Source organism: Hibiscus syriacus, unplaced genomic scaffold (genome assembly GCF_006381635.1).
Source record: "Hibiscus syriacus cultivar Baekdansim isolate YM2019G1 unplaced genomic scaffold, ASM638163v2 tig00112305_pilon, whole genome shotgun sequence".
Taxonomy (NCBI): Eukaryota; Viridiplantae; Streptophyta; class Magnoliopsida; order Malvales; family Malvaceae; genus Hibiscus; species Hibiscus syriacus.
Window position 1 is genome coordinate 685,683 of NW_024063299.1, and position 24,922 is coordinate 710,604.

Genomic DNA, 24,922 nt, shown 5'->3' on the forward strand with positions numbered 1-24,922 from the left:
ACGACAAAGAAATTATGGGAGACTTTGGACCACAAATATCAATCCGACGATACTGAAGCTAAAAAGTTTTTAGTTGCCAAATTCTTGAAGTACACTATAGTTGATTCCAAACCAGTAGTGAAACAAGTGGAGGAATTCCAAATGATTATTAACATAATTCTCGCTAAAAAGATGGTCATCATCGAATCATTCCAGGTGGTAGCTATTATTAAAAGCCTACATCCCTGATGGAATAACTTCAAGAATTACCTGAAGCATAAGAGGAAGGAAATGACTGTGGAAGAACTTGTTGTCAAACTTCGCATAGAAGAGGATAATAGAGCTAACACCAAAAAGCTCAACAAAGAAATCTTCAAGGAGGCTAAAGCAAGGAAAAACATCCCAATAATAGGTCAAATATGGGACCTAAAGGTGAAATTTCCAATAGGGAATAATTCCAGGGAAAGTGCTAACACTGTGGAAAAATTAGGCACAAGTCTATTGATTGCAGACAACCAAAGAATGTTAAAGCTCACGAGGCAAATGCTGTGGAGGACTTGGATCTGTGTGCTATAATCTCTAAAGTCAACATGGTTGACTCTAACCCAAGAGAATTATGGCTTGATACTGGAGCCACACGTCATATTTCTTGCAACAATGATTCTTTTTATTAGTTGATATCCTACAACAATGGGAAGAAGCTTTACATGGGGAATGCAACGACTTCTGAGATCAAGGGGAATGGTACTGTGGTCCTAAAGATGACTTCTAGCAAAGAATTGAAGCAGCAAAATGTATTGTAAGTTCTTGACATATGCAAAAATCTTGTATCCGAGACACTCTTAAGTGTTCACGGCTTCAGGATGGTGTGTGAATCCCAAAACTTGATTCTGTTTAAGGGGGACTGCTTGTAGGTAGAGGGTTTGTATCTAATGATATGTGGAAACTCAATGCAATATCTGTAAAAATATCTCTTCTTCTTCTGTTTATATGCTTGAGTCATTTAATTTATGGCATGGTAGGCATGAACATATTAATTATGATGCCTTGTGAAGGTTAATTAATTTGAAACACATCCTTTAGTTTCACATCAATTATAATCATAAATGTAAAACATATGTTGAGGCAAAATTAACAAGATCATCCTTTCAAACAGTTGAAAGAAATACTTAACCGCTTGATCTAATACATAGCGATTTTTGTGACTTAAAAATTTGTACAAACAAGAGGAGGGAATAAATACTTTATTACCTTCATTGGCGATAGCTCAAAGTATTGCTATGTCTATTTTCTTAAGAAAAAAGATGAAACTATAGAGAAATTTAAACTCTATAATTAGGAAGTAAAAAACCAACTTAATAAAAGGATTAAAATGGTAAGAAGTGATAATTATTGTAACACCCATTTCCCGTATATGTCCCCGTACATGAGTCACAAATGTCACATGACTTTTAAAATATTTTTGTACTTGAAAACAAGTAAAATTTTGTTTCTTTAAATAAACGATTTAATAATATAGTTTATAAAATGTTCTTTAAATACGCACATATATATAATAACGTTTAAAATCCATCAAACCGTAGTTTAAGTTCGAATATAGTATAATACTACAACCAAGTTCCAAGTATCTTATCAGAGCATCACAACATATCTAAGTACATGCCAACTAGTAATATCAAAATAGACATCTAGAGATGTCATAATGTTACTGATGAGGTAATCCTTGACAGATGATATTAACTGCACTCTTTACTCTGATTCGTACACTAAACCTACACGTGAAAATTGTCAAACGCTAAGTATTTACTTAGTGAGGCATAATAAAACAAATAAGGTATTTTAAAAACACGAGTAAACCATTATAAGATCAAAATGCAATTTATCGTATAAACTACATAAACGCATAAAAACTGACTTGATAAGCCAATTTTCTGTCAAATAACCTGTGAAACAATATTTAGTATGCCCATCATACCTATCAATCGATATATTCAAAAGTACTCTTTCATAGCCCAATGTATGTCAAATGAGAATGCAAGGTACATGAGTTATACATAAGTGCAAAACGAAATTATATGTAATGTAGTATCAACGAAACTATACTAATATTTCGAAATGGTAATTCATAAACTCATTGTGAAAACCATGCATGCACACATAGTGTCGAAAGTACACAAAATGTACTGATACAAAAATGCAACATATACATTAAACAAAATCGATCGATAACCATCATACACCAAGTATGTCGAAATGCACCTATTAATCTCAATGCACATACAATAGGCCTTTAAATCAAATTCATAGATTAAACATTTATTCTGAAACATCGATAACTGTTAAAACAATATAAAAGTTCATCCATCTATTTTAGGGTAGTTCATACCTTAAAATCACCATAAACTATTTTCATAAACCTTATGAAAATATTTCAAAATACAGTAAAACATGCATTTATAAAAACATTTGAGGTTGACTCATCACAATTCGTCCTTGTAACATATACGTACATAATAATTGCACTCACATTATATGTCTTATGCCTTTCTATCAAAATCTGATTATTCTTGAATTTTCCCTTGCCTTTCATTTTGCTCGTATCACGAGTTTAATCACGTCTACACAAGCATCCATACAAAGCTTATACAAATATAAAATACATGTTAGTATTCTTACTAACATTTCATACTTAATAATAATACTCCAAAAGTACTATTATTTCAATTTTTTCTAAAAATTTATCTTAATTTTTCCTTTTTTATTTATATTGGGCTTTTATCATTAATTCTTCAATTCAAAGACCAAATAAGCCCAATAATTTTAAACATTAAACTTTCAGCCCAAATACCTCAACAGTTTCATATTTACCATTTAATCCACTAACTTTGTCAACTTTCCAAAATGGAAAAATTTCATATTCTAACTACAATTTCAGTCCCAAAATAGAGATTTCCAGCATAGTACAATAATTATTGAACAATTATACAAGAACCCATAAATTTTTCATAATTATTGTTTTGGTCCCCCAACTTTCACAAAATTATAGATTGGTCCAATATTTTTTCAAAGGCTAGTGAAACCTTTCTAATATCATTTCTAGGCCACATGAAAAATTTCACAATTTTTCCCTATCATCTTCCTCAATGTCAAATGGTTTATGTACCCAAGACTAGGGTTTTCATGATTTTACTCGATTTTGATTCGATTCAAGTATGAAATCAACCTTGATTCAACCTTATACAATCTATACAATCAAATCCATAATCAAATTTCATCATAACATAAACTTTCTCCAGGATTAGGCTTAGGCCGAAATTACTCATAGCTTATATATGCATGTATAAATTGATTATAATCATAAATCATTCTTGAAATTGATTCTACAACCTCAAAAACATCAAAATCCTTCATCAATTCCATAAAAACCTAATGTGAACATAAACCCTAGAATTTTGGATCTTGGAACACAAACCAAATTAGCAAGCAATAAAGGTATCAAATGATAGTGTTTTTCGAATAGAATAATTTTCTATTTCATGACATGATTCAAAATCCAAAGGAAATTGCCAAAAATGAAAAGTAAAATTTATTTTACCTAGGCCATGGGAAGCACGAAATGGAGATGAAAAATGACCTAAATTTCATGAAATTTTCTTGTAATTTCATGTTAATTTAACCTTTATTTAAGCTTAAATGAATAAAATATTCATTTAATGAGAAATGTTCATTTTGTCATTAATGAAACTTGATATTTACAATAATACCAAGCCATATAGCCTTATCATCTTTCAAAATTCAAAGATGAACAAAACATTTTACTCATTTCCAATTTTTCCAAGCAACTTTCCAAAAATTGCAATCTTGCCACTTTGATCTATTAAATGAATAAAATATTCATTTAATGAGAAATATTCATTTTGTCATTAATGAAACTTGATATTTACAATAATACCAAGCCATATGACCTTATTATCTTTAAATTCAAAGATGAACAAAATATTTTACTCATTTCCAATTTTACCAAGCAACTTTCCAAAAATTGTAATCTTGCCACTTTGATCTAACGATCCAAATTAAACATGGAAATAAATCTTCAAATTCAATGATCCATATTATTTTCCACTATTTTAACATGTGGAAATAACATTTTTAATCCTAATTTATAATCCTTAAATTTTCCCAAAATTTTAATTTGATCCGATTTGCCGATTTCTTACCAGACTTTAACCCTCTCTAGTTTTCAACATAAATTTCGGATCAATAATATGATTCTAATAAAACCCCGCTCTCAAAAGTAAAATATATATTTATGGAATAATTTGTTTTTTGAAAATTACCACTTAAGTCCCTAAACTTTCCCAATTTTATACTTTGACCACTAAACTTTCAAAACTTATATTTTGGTCACTAACCAAATTTTGAGGTATTAAAGTGGTGGTGAATATGTTGAACATTTGGTGGATTTTGGTTCACAATATGGTATTATTCACGAAGTAACATCACCATATTCTCCTTAAATTAATGGAGTAACCGAGCGAAAAAATCGAACTCTAAAAGAGATGATGAATGTTTTTCTAGGAAGCTCTGAGTTATCACAGAACATATGGGGGAGGCTATCATTTCAACTAATTACCTTTTAAAGAAGTACCATGAAAGAAATATGACAAGACACCATATGAGTTATAGAAAGGTCGAAAATCTTCGTACAAACACTTGAAAATATGGAAGTGTCTTGCCAAGGTAATGACCTCATTACCAAAACAAATAAAAATAGGTCCTAAAACTGTGGATTGTATTTTCATTGGCTATGTAGAACATAACAACACATATTGGTTTCATGTATATGAATAAAAGAATGCATCATTCTTTGAAGATATATTCCCTTACAAAACCAGGGTAGTTGATCAAAGTTCAATAAAATAAACTTTAGAGACTAACAATGAAGATAGTCCAAATGATCAACAAGAGGCTGAAAGAGAGTCAAGAAGGAGAAAACAAGAAAGAGTGGAAAGATTCTTTGGATCGGATTTCCCAACTTTTATGTTGGAGGCTGAACCTCAAACATATAGAGTTGCTATACAATCTTCGAAAGACACCATATGGAATGAAACCATTAAAAGTGATATTGAATCCATTATGCAAAATCATTCATGGGAATTAGTGGGAATTTCTCTGATAATAAAACCACTAAGTTCTAAATGGATTTTCAAATGAAAAATGAAAGCAAATGGAATAATTGATAAGTATAAGGCCAAATTGGTAATAAAGGTTACCGATAAAAGAAAAACCTTTATTATTTTGATACATGCTATCTTGAATCAAGAATAACATCCATAAGAATGATACATGAAATTGTTGCATTGCGAAATCTAGAAGTACATCAAATGAATGTTAAAATTATTTTTCTAAATGGAGATCTTGACGAAGAAATATACATAGAACAACCTGAGGGTCATGTAGTTTCAGGTCAAGAAAGAAAAATATGTAGATTGGTGAAGTATCTATATAGACTTAAACAAGAACCAAAATAATGGCATAAGATGTTCGATAATGTCATGTTGACAAATGACTTCAAGATAAATGAGTGTGATAAATGTGTATATGTCAAAACCACAAACATAAGATATGTGATTCTATGTTTATATGTTGATGACATACTCATTATTGGAATTAACAATAAAATGGTAAACCGTACCAAATATATTTTAAGTTCAAGATTTGACATGAAAGATATGGGATTAGCCGACATGATTTTGGGCAACCAAGTTAAAAGGTCCTATGAAGGCATCATACTGACTCAATCACACTATGTGGACAAGATTCTTGAGAAATTTAACAAGGATGATTATGGTATAACCATAACACCAATAGATTCTTGTTCACATTTATCTAAAAACTGTGGTGAAAGAGTTCACCAAGTGGAATATTCAAGGGTCATAGTCAGTCTAATATATCTAATGAACTTTACTAGATCGGACATCGTTTTTAATGTGAGCAATCTAAGCAGATTTACAAGCAATCCAGGGAAATACCACTCGAAAGTGTTAACAAGGATATTAAGATATCTCAGATATACTCGAGACTATGGGTTGCACTATTCCAAAGAGCCTACTGTCCTAGAATGATACTCCGATGCCAGTTGGATATCGAATATTCAAGATACTAAAGGTACAAGTGGATATATATTCACTTTGGGGGAAGGAGCTGTGTCATGAAAATCCTTAAGACAAACGGTTACAACAAGATCTACAATGGATTATGAGTTTGTAGCTCTATATAAATCTGGAGATTAAGCAAAGTGGCTTTGATATTTTTTTGAGGATATACCAGAATGGCTAAAACCTGTGCCCACAGTATACATATACTGTGACAAAAAAAACAATAATTGCTAGAGCATAAATTTCATGTATAGTGATAAATCGAGATATATGTGTCGTCGATACAATACCGTTAGATAATTGATCTCAAATGGAGTTATCTCTATTGTAAGATCAAAGGATAACATCGCGGATCTGCTAACCAAAAAGTTAAATCAAGATCAAGTTGAGAAAACATCTAAAGGAATGAGACTAAAGCTCATGAAAAATAAAGGTGTTATGTGAAGGAAAAATCTACCTTGTTGACATGAGATCCCTAGATCTAGGTTCAAAGGGACAACCTAATTACATAAACCATGTACAGTCACTGTGAAGGTTTGTCAATCTCAAGTCTGTTTCTACGATGTAAATAGTGATTAAAGTGGTATAGGCTAAACAAAGATTTTGATGACTATTTTTTTATTCGATGAGTCGAGCAAGATAAGTCACCCATGTTAGAGTAAAGTGTGACCGCTTCAAGGAGACAATAGGGCATAGTTCTTTCAAACTCTTGTAGAACCAGACAATGTTCACGATTATATGGACATACCCATAATAAGTAATATACTTGTCAGAAAGACATTTGTGTGAAGTATATCATTGTTTACACAAATGGCATAACAATTTAAGGACATTACGTCTACTTGTTAGCCAGTAAAGTAAATATATTGTCAAAAGGGAATGTGTGAAACGTTTCTCTGCCCGACGGAGAGTGCAATAGTACACCTAAGTGTAACTAGTCTCGAAAAAATAAGTGTTTGTCCTCCTTAATTAGATAAAACACTAAGTTGTAGAGTCGCCACCAATCTTTTAATGTGGTGAGATTGGTCACTAAAATATTATATTATTATAATAAAATTCCTGAGAATAATATTAAAATAATACAACCAAGAGGTATGCTTACCAGAAAAATGAGTTCGGGAGTCAGTTACGTGTAGGGAAGGATTAGCACCCCCCACAGTGCCCAAAAAATTGGTACTGGTGTTTATTAATTAATTTGTCTTTGCAATAAATTATAAATTATGATATGATCTCGATTATGTGTTCCGAGTCATATGCGATGTTGCCCGATCATGATTATAGTAAAAACTTCACAGTGCTTTGATTGAAGACTAAAAATGCACAAACAACGTTACAAGAAAGAAATTGATATAAGTAAATTGAAAATGAAAGTTTGTAGGTTATGATAAAGTGGTTTAAAGGTGATGGAAGAGTGATGATTGTTTTGGTTTAATGAAATTAAGGAAAGTGGGTAAAATGTAGTGGTGATAATAATTTATAGTGTTGAAAGAATGGAAGTAAGGTGAAGGTAAAAGATGTTATGGCGTGGGTGATGAATGATGAAATAAAAAGTATGGATTGTGACCCGCTAGCTATATGGAGCTAGGAACCAACAATATACAAAGATGGAATCAAAGTGATAGAAGGTGGAACGTGACCCACTAGCTATAGGTGAGCTAGGAACCAACGTTATAAAAAATGAAATGGAGGAAGACTTCAAGACTGACAAGAAACCAATAGAGTTCTAATCCAAGAACTAAAATGAAACAACATTTCAAAGAGTTTATTATGCAAAAAGTTCTTTGTACAAATGCAATGGAGGTGCCTATTTATAGTGTTGATAGGCACCATATGAAGAGTTTTTACAATTAAAATAAAACAATCACCTAAATGCAATTGAATTCAATTAAATGACTTGTCATTCTTCTTATCCCTTGATGGCTAGCAATGTAGATTGAAAATGGATGGATTAAGCTCTAATTTGAGATAATTTCAGGCTTAAATTCGTCCAAAAAGGAGGGGTAACTCTTGGGCCTTGCTTTGCTTGCAAATGGAAGAAAAGAGGATAAATGAAGTCATAGGATGAATGTGGACATCCTACATGTCCAAATCAGCTTGTCTCTTCAAATTCCTTTCTTATTTTATCACTTAATTTGGTGATTAAATGAAATAAAATCAGCCTGCATTGCTTTTTACCTTGAAGAATATGATCAGCCTTCAAAAGATGATAAAGGCCTTGAATTCTAAGTTTTGAATGATGGTTATTGCATGTCCCCTTGCTTCAACATGAATGGCCTTCAATGGGTGATAACATCAACCTTGAATGCCTTGAATTGGTGAATTAAGATGGCCATCAATTGCTTGTCTCTTGGTAGAATATGAAAGGACTCTTCTTTAGCTCAAACTCATCCAAATCATCATTGTATAAAATTCCCGTAATGAAAATTTCAGCCTGCACTGTCTTCAGTAAATCGATCATATCTCAAGCTCCCGATATCGGATTGAGGTGATTCAGAAGGCATTGGAAATCTAAGAGATAGATGAATAATATCAAATTAATTTCTGGACTCAACAAATTTTGTATCTAATCCAGAATTAGAAGACATTCTGACTGATATTCTTGCATATGTTGAAACCGTTCAACTTCTCATGCACCTAGACACAAAGGTGAACTTATTCAATCTTTAATTGAAAACATGCATGAAACAATTAAGAGTTAATTTAATAAATAGTTTGATGGATAAAATAGTTTAATTAATGAACTAACTTTATTCAATGAACTAGATACATGAATGAAGTAGCTTACTAAATGATCTAAATATGCATAAATGAACTAATTCCCTAAATGAACTAGATACTTTAAATGCAATGCATGCTTAAATGAACAACACACTTATTAAATGCAATGAATGTCATGCAACTAATAAAAACTCATGCAAATTCATGGAATGAATGATATCATATGATGGCATATCCTAAGAGGTTAAACAAACATATGATAAAATAGATGCATAAATGAGCAGGTATGGATGAAGTAAGGTAGAACTCCCTTTGAATCAGCCTTGGTGAACTTCAATGATTTAATCAGATCAAGACGAAAGTTAGGGCTGATTGGGATCATATCAAATTAGTTTTTAACTTTAATTTAAATAAAAAAATACTATTTAATATATTATTTATTATAAGTATAAATAATCCTATTATAATATAAAATATTAAAATCACATTGATTAAATTATAAAATTATATAAACTAATAATCCTAATATAAATACTAATAGTATAATTAATAATTAATGATTAAAATATAAAATATTAAAATTAATTAACATAATTTAAAATATTATTAAAAGTATGTACTAATAATGTAATTTACCTTAAATGATTAATACGAGATATAAATATAAATTATTAAAAATACTAGGGACTAATTATGATATTTATCCTAAATATATATAAACAAGACATGTACTAAAATAAAAGTAAAACAAAATTCAATGACAAAATTTAAAGCTTGGAAACCTGATTTCGCGACCAAATAGAAGAATACAAACTGGAGGACCACAGATGGGATTAGACCATTCCCTAATTACCCAGAAGCCCCTCCAAAAAACGACATAGTTTTGGGGGGATATAAATATACCCTAAACCGCTATTTAGGCCATTTTCTTCTCATTTCTCTATTTCTCTCTCTCTCTCTCTCTCTATCTCTCTAAAATAGAAGAAGATAATTCTCTCTCGTTTCTCACTAAAACCTCCAATCGGAGGATGCTGGCTACCAGCAGCCACCGTATGCTGACTATTCCGACCACCGTCGGCCACCACACGGTGGCCGAAATTTCGTAAACTCACTCAAAAAGCCTCGTTTCCCCTAAACCCATATTCATCTCTTTTTCGCCTAAAAGTTGGTAAATCGACCTAGATCTATAAGTTTACCTTCGGCCAGACAACGGTTCTTGGTGGCGCGTGAAGACTCTGAAGTCCTTAGGTAAGCTTCTCGAGCTCTCCTTTTTTCCTTTTGACTTATTTACTACTGTGGTTCATTGTTTGTTGATGTTTTTTCTCCGTCTTGCTCTCATTGTTCTTGCTCTTGTTTGCAGGTTCGACCTTATAGGCCTCAAAGATCAACCATAATGATGATAAAATCCAGAGAGTTACCGGACTTGTGATGACTCACCATAGACTAGTGAGCTGTGTGGTCATTGTACATCTTCTAGAGTCTTTGGGAGAGATCTAAAGAGGCGGTGGTGTCGTGGCAGTGAGTGGTTGGAGCAGTTGGACGGTTGTAGATTGTCGGCGGTGGTGAGATGATAACCCTAAGGTAGAACCCTAGGGTTCTACTGGATCATTTCTGGCCCTTGGATCTCCTTTGATCGGACGATTGGTTGCTGGCGGCTGGTGAAGCTAGTGGAAACCCTAGCATCATTTGGGTTTCTCGTGGGCTTCCTAGATATGAGTCTGGATGGTTTGGGCTTGAACCAGTTGCAATTTGAGTCTGGACCTAGCTCGGGTTGGGTTGTAACCGGACCTGGATTTTTTTTGTAATTTGGGTGTTCGAGTCTTGTAATAATAATATATAATAATATTATTATATATAATAATACAATATAAATGTCACTCGGACGAAAATGTGTGTCGACAGCTGCCCCTCTTTGCTTATTTTTGTGTTAACAATAATAAAGCAAAGATAAAAAAAGACAAGAATTTTTCATTGAGTGAACTTCTTACTTGCTAGGAAATTCGTTCCACTACTCTTTCGTGGAGATCGAATTTTGATTTGATTCCTTCTTCTACTTCACTACTCTTGTGTGAAGGCTGAAGATGATTTACAAATGATTTGCTTCACTACTCTTTTGTGAAGGTTGAATTTAACTGAGAAGAATTTGTTTCACTACTCTTCTATGAAGATCAGATTCGAGGTTCGCTTGAATTACTTCACTACTCTTACATGAAGGTTGAATTGATTGACTTGAGAAGAACCTGTTTCACTACTCTTCCATGAAGATTAGATTCGAAGTTGGGATACTTCACTACTTTTTCGAGAAGGCTGAAAATGATTGACTTGAACAGAATATTTCACTACTCTTTTATGATGGTCAGATTCGAGGTTGATTTACTTCCACTACTTTTCCATGAAGAGTTCTTACAAATGGTCCTAAGGACTTATCATCTGGCTCGAAAGACTAATAGATGACCCGAAGGATTTACAAATTACCCGAAGGCTTTACAAATACCGAAGGCTTTACAAATGACCCGGAGGCTTTATAAATAACCTGGAGGCTTGACCCGAATGCTTTACAAATTCATGGGAAATAATTTACTGGTAAAAAACTTCTTATTTTTCAAAAATTTCATTTTTCTAAAGGGATTAAATGAGAAACTTTGAAAATCGTTTTCTCATTTTTTTGAAATAACTTGTTGGTTGGGCATGCCCCAAAATTAATGTTTTTTTATATGGATTGCGTTCATCTATCTTTAGATGTTTGCCTCTCCAAACATGATTTCTTTACTTGGGATTTGGATTCTACCTTCCATTTGTAAGGTATTTTGTCCCTTCATCTTCATGTGAAAAATGTATTTACGCAATCAATCAATGTATATCCTTTATGCAAATGTTCTTATGAGTGCATGAATATACAATCTTCATTTGAATCAAAACTTTGATCTTCTTCCACTTGATCATTTCTTTCCAGGATTCACTTTAGTCATCAGTGTAACAACTTCTGCTATTTTTGCATTTCTGAATAACTATCTGATCACTTATGTCTTCTTTGTGCCTTCTTTGTCCCTATTCAAAGTCTTAGTTAATTTATGGAACTTTTTCCATACCCAGAATCATAACCTTGTTGCCCCATTTGTCTTTGATAAACACCGGCTTTCTTCTCTTGAACTTGTTTAGAATCCAATAAAACTTTCTTCTTTGAAAAGAGAATCTATTATCCTTTAATAATGTAGATGTAGATATGCTAAACTCAGCAGAGATTAATCAGGAGAGTAATGTATGTATGATTTGACTCTTGAAACACATCACAAGAAGGGTTTATCCTAATTCCTTTCATGTCTCCTCATATAATCAGATCTTGAACAAGGTTTTTTAACTATATCATCGAGATATTTAACAATAACCTATCGTTCAATCTTAGTTGGCTCCACTAGTTTCTTGTTGTAAAATTCCAATGCCTTTTCGTGGAAAGAAATCTTCATTATTTTCTTTTCTTCTGAGTCTTGGAGTTTTAAGACAAACTTCATTTTAAGTCAACCACATGATCATAACATTGGTTTAACACCATAATCACTGGTTCGTAAAACATTCGACAACACATTCATCTTTTCCTATTGCTTATGCCCAAATTTCTTAATCAGGGAAACCTTTGCATTATGTTCAAATATTTTGTATGATGTTACTTCAGTAAGAATACAAGTGGGATTATATCAGGGAACATTTGATAACACATTCACCCTTTCTTGTGGCTTCTACCTTAATAATGTAATCGTACGGTGAACAAAATAGTGATGAATGGTCAATCCACTGTCATTGTTTCACCATTTCATTCTTTATACCTTTCTGTTTCATTGGAAATATTTTCTTAAATCAATGATCTTTCCATAGAATGATAAGGGTTCAACATGCCCCAACATTTGATTCTTTGTTGAGGTGAGCCTTCAAAATGCTCTAACATTTTTCATACTGATGTGATCGTTCAAATATCTTGTTGGGATCATTTCTGTCTAATATGGGCCTTAAAAAGCCCACATAGATTATTTCTGACTAAAATAGGCCTTCAAATGTCCCTAATCTTTCATGGGAATGCGAGCCTTTAAGATGTCTGAACATGCTAAGTTGTAAGGCTTATTTCCACTGTTATTTGTTTAATTTGAATCTTGTGATTCCTTCGAGGTCCAACTTTGATAGTGCCCCATTGTGGGTACTTGTAGCTCTATTGATGCCAAATCTCGTAATCTTGAATGCTCTTATTCTTTTTTGCCATGCTTTAGAATATTGGATTTCTTTTGCATGAGGCAATCATCCTCTTCTGATGAGTTGTCATAAAAAGAATGTTGTAAGTTTATTCTTCAAACTTTTGGTCTCTCGGCCACTTGCTTTAAAGAATATGAAATGCTTCATCATTCTGGCCTTGCTCATTTTTTTTCTCAAATAGGGGTAAAATAGGCACCAACTTGATTCATGATCCTTTCTCATTTGAGACTATCCTGTTTGAAAATGTTTTTCTCATTTCTTCAAAGATGAAAGAATTTGTAAAATATGCCCCTTGCAGGTTCACAATTGAATCAAATCATAAGCATGAGCTCAAAGAATATCAAAAGAATCAACATCTCTTTAATATTCAAAGTTATATCTCTTTGACCAATCAAGATTGAGAGGTTAGTTTCAGCTCCTTAGGGACATTCATCTTAGTGACTGAGGGGGTAGGGTTGGAAACACATCAGAATCGTGTCTAACGTCTAGAAGAAGGTCCACTGATCTTGCACAGGCACTCCCTGATGTGTCTGTTCCTCACCTTACCTACTTGGGATAGGTGAGTTACTTCTGTCTTCCATTCTATCTCGCTTCACTTCGGGAGCCCTCAAAATTCGACATCTATTAAGATCAATTTACTAGCGTATTAGCAAAGAAACATACTAATCACCTTATCAGATCAGAAAGACTTAATTAAAAGTTGGCATGTACACTTTTTAAAACAAAAATGACTTTATTCGAACTTAAAACCAATTAAAACTAGCTCTGATACTATTAAATGTAACACCTAACCCATACTGCCTTGGATATGAATCCGAGGTATCACATTGACTTTTCCAAATTATATGTAATTAACAATTAAGAACAAATTAAAATTTTGTTCAAGATAAAAGATAGAAAAACCTTAATTTAAATAAGATAACTATTTCTCTTCATACTTACATAAAACTTTGATAATTTACATAAATACAAAATATTAGTTTACAAAATAGATGAGAGCATTTCAAACTAAATGTATAACATGCCAACAGTTTACAAAAGTAACACAAATCTACATTTAATTTATCCTGAAATGATCTTCAAGTGGTATGCTATCCTCAACAATCAGTCTTCAGCCTTCTTCAAACCTACGCGTGAGGAAATCACACGCTAAGTCGACGACTTAGTGGCAAATACTAATAGTGCTAACTTAATAAATGAAATCTTTATTGGTTTTTATCGAAACATTTATAATAGAATTCTAATTTATTTTCCCTCAATGGGTATACTTATGTATATTATTCACTTTACTTAGCTTTGATCCAAATACCCAATGTATACTACTAAGAACTCTAGGTATTTGAGTACTTTGAGGTTGTGCACTAATGTTGTCACCACAACTCGTAATTTGCACTGAAGTGCCACATAATTATCCCGAAGGACCACATAATTTTGCACCGAAGTACCATATAGGTTTGCACCGAAGTGCCACATATTATCTCGAAGGACCACATAATTATCCCGAAGGACCATATAACCCTCGACTATTGGCATGCCAACTATCCCTCTAATCCTCATAAAAATACTTGGGCTATTAATCACATAATTATTTTCAATCACTATTCGAAGTGTCTCTTATTCACATAGTTACTTTCATATAGTGTCTTTTCAGATACACTTGTTCAAAGGTCACATTTCCATAATCATATAATATATAAAACATAGCTTATATATATAAATTGAATAAAACATTGCATAAACATAAAAGAAATTGTAAAGTTTTGACCAAAAACACTGAGGTTGGCTTATCGGAAGCCTTCCTCAATTATGTTACAAAACCGAGAAGTTGCACTCACCTTTGCCTCACTGAAGTCCTAAGCGAATTCCTTAACACTTTTGGATCGGTACTTATAATGTAGAGCTGACCAAAAGTTGATTATGTTCAACAACTACACAATAAAATCAAATCAATATCGTATTTTGAATCACTTATATCCAATCATAATAACTTATGATGAAAAAACACTAATATTTTATTTCATGCCTAGAAGTATAGGTACTACCACTACAATACCGATACTTTTATTCAGGGGTACCGATACCTCCTGATGGTACCGATACCATTCCGAGGTTCTGGAATTGAATCTTGAAAATGGTTTCGATACCATACCTATGGTATCGTACTACCAACTCAGTATCGATACCTTCTTTAACCGGTATCGATATTTACCCTTAGAAAACCACATATTTAACCCTTGAAGTATCAATACTATTCTAATGGTAACGATACTCTATGCCCAGAATGGTTATTTTCAATTCGAAAATCACCAAAATCCTCCTAAATCTCTTATTTAACCACACTTTAAGCCTTTATGCTTACCCTTATACTTCAAACCAACTTGTCCTCATTTACTACTCTTAATCATCCAAATCTTGTCTAAACACTTAAATCTCAAAATCATACCAATATTTCAAACATGTTATTAATCATTTCTTACTCTACCTTCTTAAATTGATCATTGACAAGTCAAATATCCAAGTAAAACTCAAAAACTACACTATAACAAAATTCTTCTTAACACCATTTTTATAATTCATTTCTAATCTACTCCTCTGTTGTTTTAATCCTATATAAGCTTTCCTTAAGCTTATATAACACCCAAGCTTTTATTAGCAACCCAAAAATTTGAAGAACCAACAAATTTTTACAAAACATACATTGAATGGAGCGTTCACGACAAGAAGAAGAAGAGAAAGAAAGGATTCAGATATCTCAATAACATGTTTATCCCCTAAATAAAGGAGATAATTATCCTTTATCCTGAAAACCATATTACCCTCTCCATAATTCCAAAATTGCTATCAGCCCTACACAAAATTTCCACCATAAATCATTGAACTTATCAATTTATTCTAATTTAACCATCGAGTTTTAACAATCTTACATTCTGGTCACTGACTTGATAATTAGGATGTTACAACCACCATATTGGCCTCAAGCAAATCACCAGTGACTAGATCTCCTCATCACAAAGGGACAGTGTCAACTTCACAAGTAAATTATCCAGAGACAATTATATTTCCGCAACGCGAGGGAACAATGTTGTCTTTAAATTCACAACAGTCAATACGATAGTCATCCTCACTACGAAGGAACAATGTCATTAACAGCCCGATGTCCTCAGACGAGGGATTGAATATTCTAAATACGACCAACCACCTTCACCATGAAGGAACAACGTTGCTTTCATATATTACCCTCAAATGAAAGTTCAAGTTAGCAGTGAAGCCGAACAAAATTGGCGTCTTTAGTCTTTGTCCTATTCCCTCACATGACAATGGACAAAGAGGGACAACTGTAGAGACCAAATTTTGTACGGATCCTTTTTTATTTAATTTTTCCACTTTCTTCATTGTTTTTTTTTATTTTCTTAATGTTTATTAATTAATGTTTTTATCCCTATTTTTAAAGTGCATTAAGGCTCATTAAATGACTTAGTGAGTAGATGATTTAAAGGTAAAACTTTGGGATTTAGCATGGTTACTGGTCATTTAATCTAATTAAATATTATAAATTTTGGGTTATCATTCACACTAACATGCATGTGTGATTTTTCTAACATTCATTAAAATATTTTTTAGATATTCGGTCCACCTAAATGCTGATGGGGACTCCAAAACCAAATTTTTTTAAAACCTTAATTTTACAATCTTTCTCGAATTAAATTTTTAAGTCTAACCGATTCCCACTCGTTTGTTGGGCTATTGGTGGAAAGTTTTGACGATGGGAATGGGCTCAGGAGATGTTGATGTTCAGAAGGTAAAGTTCTATGCCACGAATCTCCTCTTTTATCATTCTAACAGAGAAGGATTATGAATGAACTCAAACTGGGAAACAATATATATACTCTAATAAACTAACCATGGCTAGAGAATATATATTTTTTGTGAGGAATAAGGAGTTTTTATCTCAACCAAGATTCAAGTGCCCTTAGTCATAACGAAGTCCTAATATGTACAAAATTGATGCAATGACCGATACAATCCCAACTATCACTATCCATCCAATTCCCATGTTAACATGGTAATTGTTCTCAAACAACATCTACAATGGTGAGGAATATTGAGTCCATTGTATCCTTGATTGAATCTCCTCTTCGAACAGGCGACGCAAGCATGAAGGAGGCGACCCATTTATGGAAGCACCGCCACGTGATACAAAGTTTGGTACTACATTTTTGGAAACATACGAATATGTAATGTGAAGAGTGGAAAGTGAAGTGAAATGGAGAGTGATTTAGGAAGTAACAATCGCAATGAGAGGCATGGATTTTAAGGATGACCCGTAGTTTGGCCAGTACAAGAATGGCTCAAATCATTGGATGGCTAGATATATTTATGCTTTGATCTTTCTGGTTTCGAATTTGTTGGCTTGGGTTGTTCGAGATTATGGCTCCAATGCCTTCCCTGAAATGGAAAGTAAGTGCTTGTTTTCATCTGCATTGTTTGTCAAAACGTTACGTGATCAAACAACACTTGCTTTTGTATTTACCATCAGTTTTGTTTAGGGTAGAGCTCTATGATAGTAATGTTATCAGCATGTATTGGGAAGTAGTTGCAGACTGAAGAATTGCCGACGTGAATTTACTGCCTAGAAAATGGAGCATGGACTGACCAGAAGAACAAGAAGAACTGTCAGAAGATTTCTTTTTATTTTTGAAATTGCCAAGAAACCAAATTTACAGCCCAGAAAATGGAGCATGGATGACAAGAAGAAGAATAAGTGACACGTGGATTAATTTATTATTTTTTAAATTATCACGTAATCTTCTGTTAATGGGTTAATGGACATTAACGGTTGAGAGACTTAAATCAGACGGACTAATAATGTAAGAGACTAAGGCGCTTAATTTTTGAACCGGCGACCAAAGTCAGTCAGACCGAAAATAAAGGGGACTATTCGCATATTTTACCTTAAAATAGATGAATATTTAAAATAATTAATTTATAACCAATTAATAGATAAATAATTTTGTAGCAAATAGTAACCTTAACAAGAAAACATAGTCTTGATCTTTCTTCATATGTTCACACTTGTAGTTTAATGAGCAATCTTTGACACCCTACTGCACATTGAATTACATTTCAGCATCAAAGCTAATCACAATCAACCAAAAATAGTAGCAAAACCCAATCATTTACGGAAAGAAAATATGGTTCCAAAGAGAGGGCTGCTGCAAAAACAATTGGAAATTTGAGCTTAATTTGGAAACTTTTTTATCATTGAGAATCTGCTCCTAGATTTTCATCTCCACTATCACTGCCTTGATTTTGTAGCAAAACCCAATCATTTACGGAAAGAAAAATATGGTTCCAAAGAGAGGGCTGCTGCAAAAACAATTGGAAATTTTGAGCTTAATTTGGAAACTTTTTTATCATTGAGAATCTGCTCCTAGATTTTCATCTCCACTATCACTGCCTTGATTTTGGTTTTCTTGGTGTTGCTGTTCCAAATTCATTTTTAAACCCTCTATTATTGTTGCTGTTAATATTGATTCCGATAGTACTGTCGAGTAACCCCATATTAGTTTTTTTGTTGACCCCCTGTTTGCTGCTGCTGAAGTATCATTGAACTAAGCTGAACCGGGTTTGTTCTACCCCCGACACCTGGGTAATGAGCTGGAACGGTCTACATATGGGCTTCCGGAATGGTGGTTGATGCGGTTGTACCACCACCTACCGACAGCATCAAGAAGGCATTACCTCCTTTGGTGGTGGCCGGTGCAACAGCCCCCATAGCTAGAACTGGCATGACGTTAGCCGTGTGGGATGAACCAAGTGTTTCGTCCAGTTTAGGAGAATTAGTGTCTGTAACAGCAACTTTGTCATTGTGTTGAGACGCTTTGAAATGATCATATTTGAATGCCTTTGTGGTGTAGTTGTCGTTAGGGTTTAGGACTTGAGGGTAAAGCTGACGATGGAACTCTAGCATGGCAGTATTATTGTCGAGCCATCTACCATCGTCTGCTCCATTAACGTTGTAAAAACCTAGTGTTATGGAAAGAAAGAGGCGCAGATTTAGACGAAGGAGCCGAAATTATTGATCCACTACTGTGAAGCGAGACGTTGAGGGTGGAGAAATTGGTCGGGGTAGTGTCGGTCCCCGTGGCAGCTATGATGGCAACTTTCGCTTGTTGGAGCAACCACTCGATGTTCGTCATTGGATTTATGACCCAATTCACGGGTGAGTTGGAAGATTCTGTCAGCGCAGAGGGCGGGTATCTGGATACGACGGCCGCGGTCATCGACCTCAGTGTGGCAGTCTTTGGTAGGTCTTTTGGCCGAAGTGGGCTTAGCGCGGGAAGAGGTTGGGTAATTTGGTTGAAAGATGGACCACCTACTCCAACGATTGCTAACAAATTGACTTCAAATTTTCATCAATTTGGAACGTAGAGATTTATATTTTGAGAAGGGTTTGAAATAGCGGAATGAAAACGTTATAATAACTGTTGTTTTGATGTAGCACCACCATCCAAAATCAATATTGATGAATTTAACGATGGGTAATAGATTCACGTCGATAGTCGTCCGTCGTGCCCGCAATTTAATGGGTAACAATCTATAATACCGATAACAGGATGCTATCAGAGTTATCCTACCATTACTACAAACAAAAATAAAAGGAATTAAAAAGTCGAAATTTTTTACCAAAAAATGCAAGAAATATATTCACTGCAGTCTACCCTCTGCAAAAGCTAAAATACCAGCAAAACCTAATTGAAAAGAAAAAAAAGAATTTGAAAAAGAAGTACTGCAATAGTACAAAATAGAGTCAAAGACCAATCCAAATCTGTTTAAATGGTATTGAATTGAATCGACATCAACCAAATTTTAAACAAGCATTATAAAAATCTCTGTAAACTCTAAAAAAAAAGCTGAGAGCATCTCCAACTCACAAGTTACAAAAGTAAAGATTAACTCACCAAAGATCAAATCAAGAAGGAAACGAGTCAGCAAAACAAAGCCTCTATTTTGGGTGGAAATCTTGCGTCCGTTGAGTTTCTCTGCCAGCGAAGAAGTTGACCAGGAACGAGCTTTGATTTGAGTAGGTAAAAGATCAAGATAATCAAAGGTTTTAGATTATTTGTCTAAAAAAAACTCTCTAGATCTAGATTTAGAAGAGAAAAGGTGATTTTTTTGTTTCATCATCGCCAACAGACAGCGACCGCCACCGATGAACATGATCAACGGAATTTTCTAGGAATTGAAAGGTTGGGAGATAATTTAAAGCTTATTGAATTTTCCTAAAGAATTAAATGGTATTAAGGTTTAAAACATTTATATTTTATGTTTTGGGTTGTCCCATTCCCACCCGAATTCCTTTTTAAATTTTTTCAAGGCTTAAGTATACAAATGGTGCCTAACCTATGTTCGTTTTTTCAGTTTGCCTAATGTATTTGTTCCAGTTTGGTGCCTACATTATTCCGTTACTCAAAATGGGTCAAGCCGTGACGGGCTGTTATTTTTCTCTGTTAAATGACATGTGTCATAATCTCATAATTTTGAAATTTATTTTTTTTAAATTTTTTTAAAAATTATTATATTTATAAAAGGCCCTTATTTCTTTTAAATTACAAAAAAACATAAAATCCCCAAATCCTAACACTAACCCGCCATCGCCACCTTTGGCCACGACCATTGCCGCCGACGTAGTCTTTGTCATCATCCTAGTTATAAGTTGTCGTAGATTGACCATCGAAATCGTTTGGGATTGTGATTTTCATCTTAGGGTTAACAGGGTATAAAATGTCGATTTGCCTTCAATTGACCATTGATTAGTCACGATTTCATAGGGGTTTTGGTTGCTGGGGGAGGTGAGGTCGGGTGAAGCTTCATCGACGGAAAATGGTAGCGGTCGATGTGGGTTTAGGGTTGAAATGGAGGTTTTCAAAGTTTTGGGTTTCAAAATTTGTGTTTTCATTTTTAAAAATATATAATTTTATTTTTTAGTTTTATATAAATTTTTAAAAATTTATCAGATTATGACACGTGTCACTTAAGGGAGAAATGAACGGTCTGTCAGGCTTGACTCATTTTAGTAACAGAATAAAACGTAGGCATCAAATTGGAACGAAATAATTTAGGCACTAAACTGGAAAAACGGGCATAGTTAGGCACCTTTTGTATACTTAAGCCTTTTTTCAAATAAGTTCTAAAATATGTTTTAAAGGATATGTTAATTTCAATTTCAACCGTCCCTCCCACCTTTTAGATTATTTAATTTAATCCTTATTTAGAGTGTAAAATTTAATTTTCATTTAATTTATTCCTAATTCAGTAATATAAATGTATGTAACCTATATTTTACACTTTTATTTCAATTGTATTTGATTTAGTCATTTTGTGTTCTTTAAATTTATTCAAATTTAATTTAACCTTCATTTTTTTTGTATTTCATTACATTTTTATTATCATGTTAAATTAGTGTACTTAATAATTCAAGTTTAAAAATACATTAGATTTTTTTTAACTTTATGTATATATGAATTTCAGTTTTAATTGAAATTGAAGCATGCCACCACGTGCTGAAAAGATCCTGATTGAAGGATTATAAAGTGCATCGGGTAAAGGTATAGGTTGGCACTTTAGAGATACAATTCCAAATTCAAAAGAAAGTGTTGTATATAAACTTTGTGGCAAAGTACGAAAGGAGGAATAACATGGTTGAAAGAGCACATTGCTATAAAACCGGTGAAGTTACATCATACCCTAATGTCACAAGTATGTGATACTTTATAATTATTTTTTGACACATATACTTTATAATTATTTTTAAATGTTAACAATAATATTATACATAATTAATACTTTGAATTATATTTATTTGATTCATGCATCATTAGAGAAAGCATGATGAAATTACTTAAAGAAGCAAAAGAAAAAAGGGACAAAAAAGGGAGAATAAATGAATTCTTATCATAATTAAGGGAAAGGGAGGATGAATTCATTGATGATGTTTCTCCTATAAGATAATCCACTCAAGAAAGTATCCAATCAAAACACGAGTGGAATAAAAGAGAAGAATTCAAATGAAGTAAGCGTAGTTGGGGTACCATTTATGAAGAAGGACAATCTTCTCATGGATTAGTTGGAAGATAGTTTGAATTTACTTTAAGGGGAACTATACCTGAATTGGTAAAAATCAAAAGCTCAAGATAACCAAAGGTTAATGAGTCTATTTTAAAGATATTGCATAAAACGATGGGTGAAACAATATCAAAATTTTAATATATGATCGATTTCCTTTTCAATTAGCAAGCTTGCCTTGGTTATATAACATAATTGAGGTATCAATGGAAGTCACAAGGTGTAAATCTCCCAACACCTTATGATTTTATATGTTTATTTGGCGTCAGAGTATGAACAAGTTCGTGAACGAGTAAATGGAATAAGACGTGATAGGAAGTGGAAGCGATTGATGAACATTGCTCTTGTTGAAGAATAAAACCTAGAAAGCTTTAGACTCGATGAAAAAAAGAAGTGGACGAATGGGGAAGGTGGTGATAACAACTAGGGTTTTTAGGGTTTCTTTTAGGGCTAGAATTAGGGAAAAAACAAGGTTAGAAAAAGATAAACAAAAGATAAAGAACTTAAAGATAAAGTATGATAATAAAGAAATCAAGAAGATCTCCCTTATGAAGGTGGATAGGAAAGGTGATTATGGTGAGGATGGATTTATTGAAAATAGATGGATAATTGTCCTATAACCCTCTTAGTCGCAATTAACTAGGAAAACTCAATAATCGATTCTAACCAGCCCTCCTAATCGTAATGAGAAGGGAAACCAGAGTGTGAAGAACTTTCTCACAAAGAACCTAAAAGAACTTAATGAAAAGCTTCGAAGGCACAAGGCAACCAATACTTGCAAAAAACGAGCTCTCGCTACATTATTAATCAAGAAATATGATTTTCAAAGTTGAATGAAGCCTCCTTTATATAGGGTGAGGAGTCCTTGTTGTAGCATGACTAATGAATAAAGATAATGTTTCGATTCTATCCTAATTTCTAATAAAATAATAATAAACTAAGAAGAATGTTTTAACTTGATCGTAATTCCTAATAAAATAATAAATATAATCCTAAAAGATAACGCATGCGTTTCTTCAATAAAATGGATGTATCTTGAGTTCCCAATATCGGATTGATGCGATTCAAAAACCGTTGGAAAGCTAAGATACATATGATCATATATCCATAAGATCGATCGAATGACGCCGGATCCATTCAAAAGATCTCAAGTCTGCTCCTCTGCTATTCTTCTTTTACAAGGATTGTTTGTGTGATCAATTGGAAGTGCTAGTCCATCTTCCTTTGATGTGAGCCTTTGATGTATGTATCAAGATGCATTGGAAAAAATTGGGCAACTTTGATGTTTGATGGTTGGAACAATAGATTAAATCAAATACACATAATCAACTTCCTTATTTATTGTAATAAATGAACATTTCTTTTGGAAATATGTGGATGTCTCAAGCGTTTGTAGTAGAGATGCTACATTCTACTACAATTGTTAGATAAAGTTGTTGAAGAAATTGGGGGAGTACATTATTCAAATAGTGACTAACAATGAGACAATAATTAAAGCAGCTCGAAAAGGATAATGTTGAAAAGAAACCATCTTTTTGGTGCCTTTCCCTTTTCCTTTGATTGAGCTCTGAATTTACTTATATCTTTACTAGATGCAGTCAAAAAACTTTTGCATCAAATTGCATACGAAAATGGAGCACATTCAGCTATATTCACACCTAATCATGAAACATTTGAAATACAAAAAAATTGAGAACTAGTGTTTACGTATTACAATATAAGGCTTAAAATGAGGAATCAATAAAGAATGAACATTGATAATATAAATGCAAGTTATAATCCTATCAGTCTTGATCATATCTTTGAAGAAGTTGATCCACTATCTGAATGACTTTCAGAGAAAGAGAGTCCATTGTTAGATGGTGAAAATGACGGTGTGTTCCCTGTGATACATCAGATGATATAATGAATGTTGATGATCAATCAGAACAACAAATTTATCTCATTCAAGTTCTAGTGCAACGCTAAGTCAAATTAGTAATGGGCTCGATGGTGGTGGTTTAAGTCCAATTGATGAGGATTATATACAGAGTGGTAATGGAGGTGAATTAGATCTTTTGGCTAATATGGAGAAGAATATGAGGTTGAAACTAGTAATGAACATTTTCGTGATAGGTCATAATTCGAAGGAAAAATGTCTGCTGCACTAGTAAATAGATAAAAATTCAGAGCTCAATCAAAAGGAAAAGGGAAAGGCACCAAAAAACATACTTTTGAAGGTTTTCTTTGGGTACGAGATCAAAATTTTAGTAACATTGGGTATAGTGATTCATCTAAGATAATCAAATCATCAATTTCAGTTTGGAGTGGAGCAATATAAGAATATATTGACGGAAACATTAGAAGACACAAGATTAGTGTTTGAAAGATTAGAACATTCTATTGATAATCAAATCAAATTGGTGAATTAGGTTAGATTCAAATGCTATTATTTGTAACTTAGTTAAATAATTTGAAATTGAATTATTATTTTCATTTCACTCAAACTTTTAATTATGCAAATGTTACTATTTAAAAGTAAACATGAGACATTCGACACTTCACAAGCACAAATATTTTGAAATCAAATGAATACGGGTAAAGTTAATTAAATTATTACTTTATATTACTTAATTATATTGTAAATTCGATGTAAGTTTGAAATTTAATAATATTATGCAGTTAAGTGGTGGATGATATAGACACATGTACTCCTAAATTAC

At 33.0% G+C, this 24,922-nt stretch overlaps 1 pseudogene; it reads right to left on the reverse strand.

The window, feature by feature from the left end:
* Positions 1-18,171: 18,171 nt before the first annotated feature.
* On the reverse strand, positions 18,172-20,796 carry LOC120177710 (annotated as a pseudogene).
* Between the last annotated feature and the right edge of the window lie 4,126 nt (positions 20,797-24,922).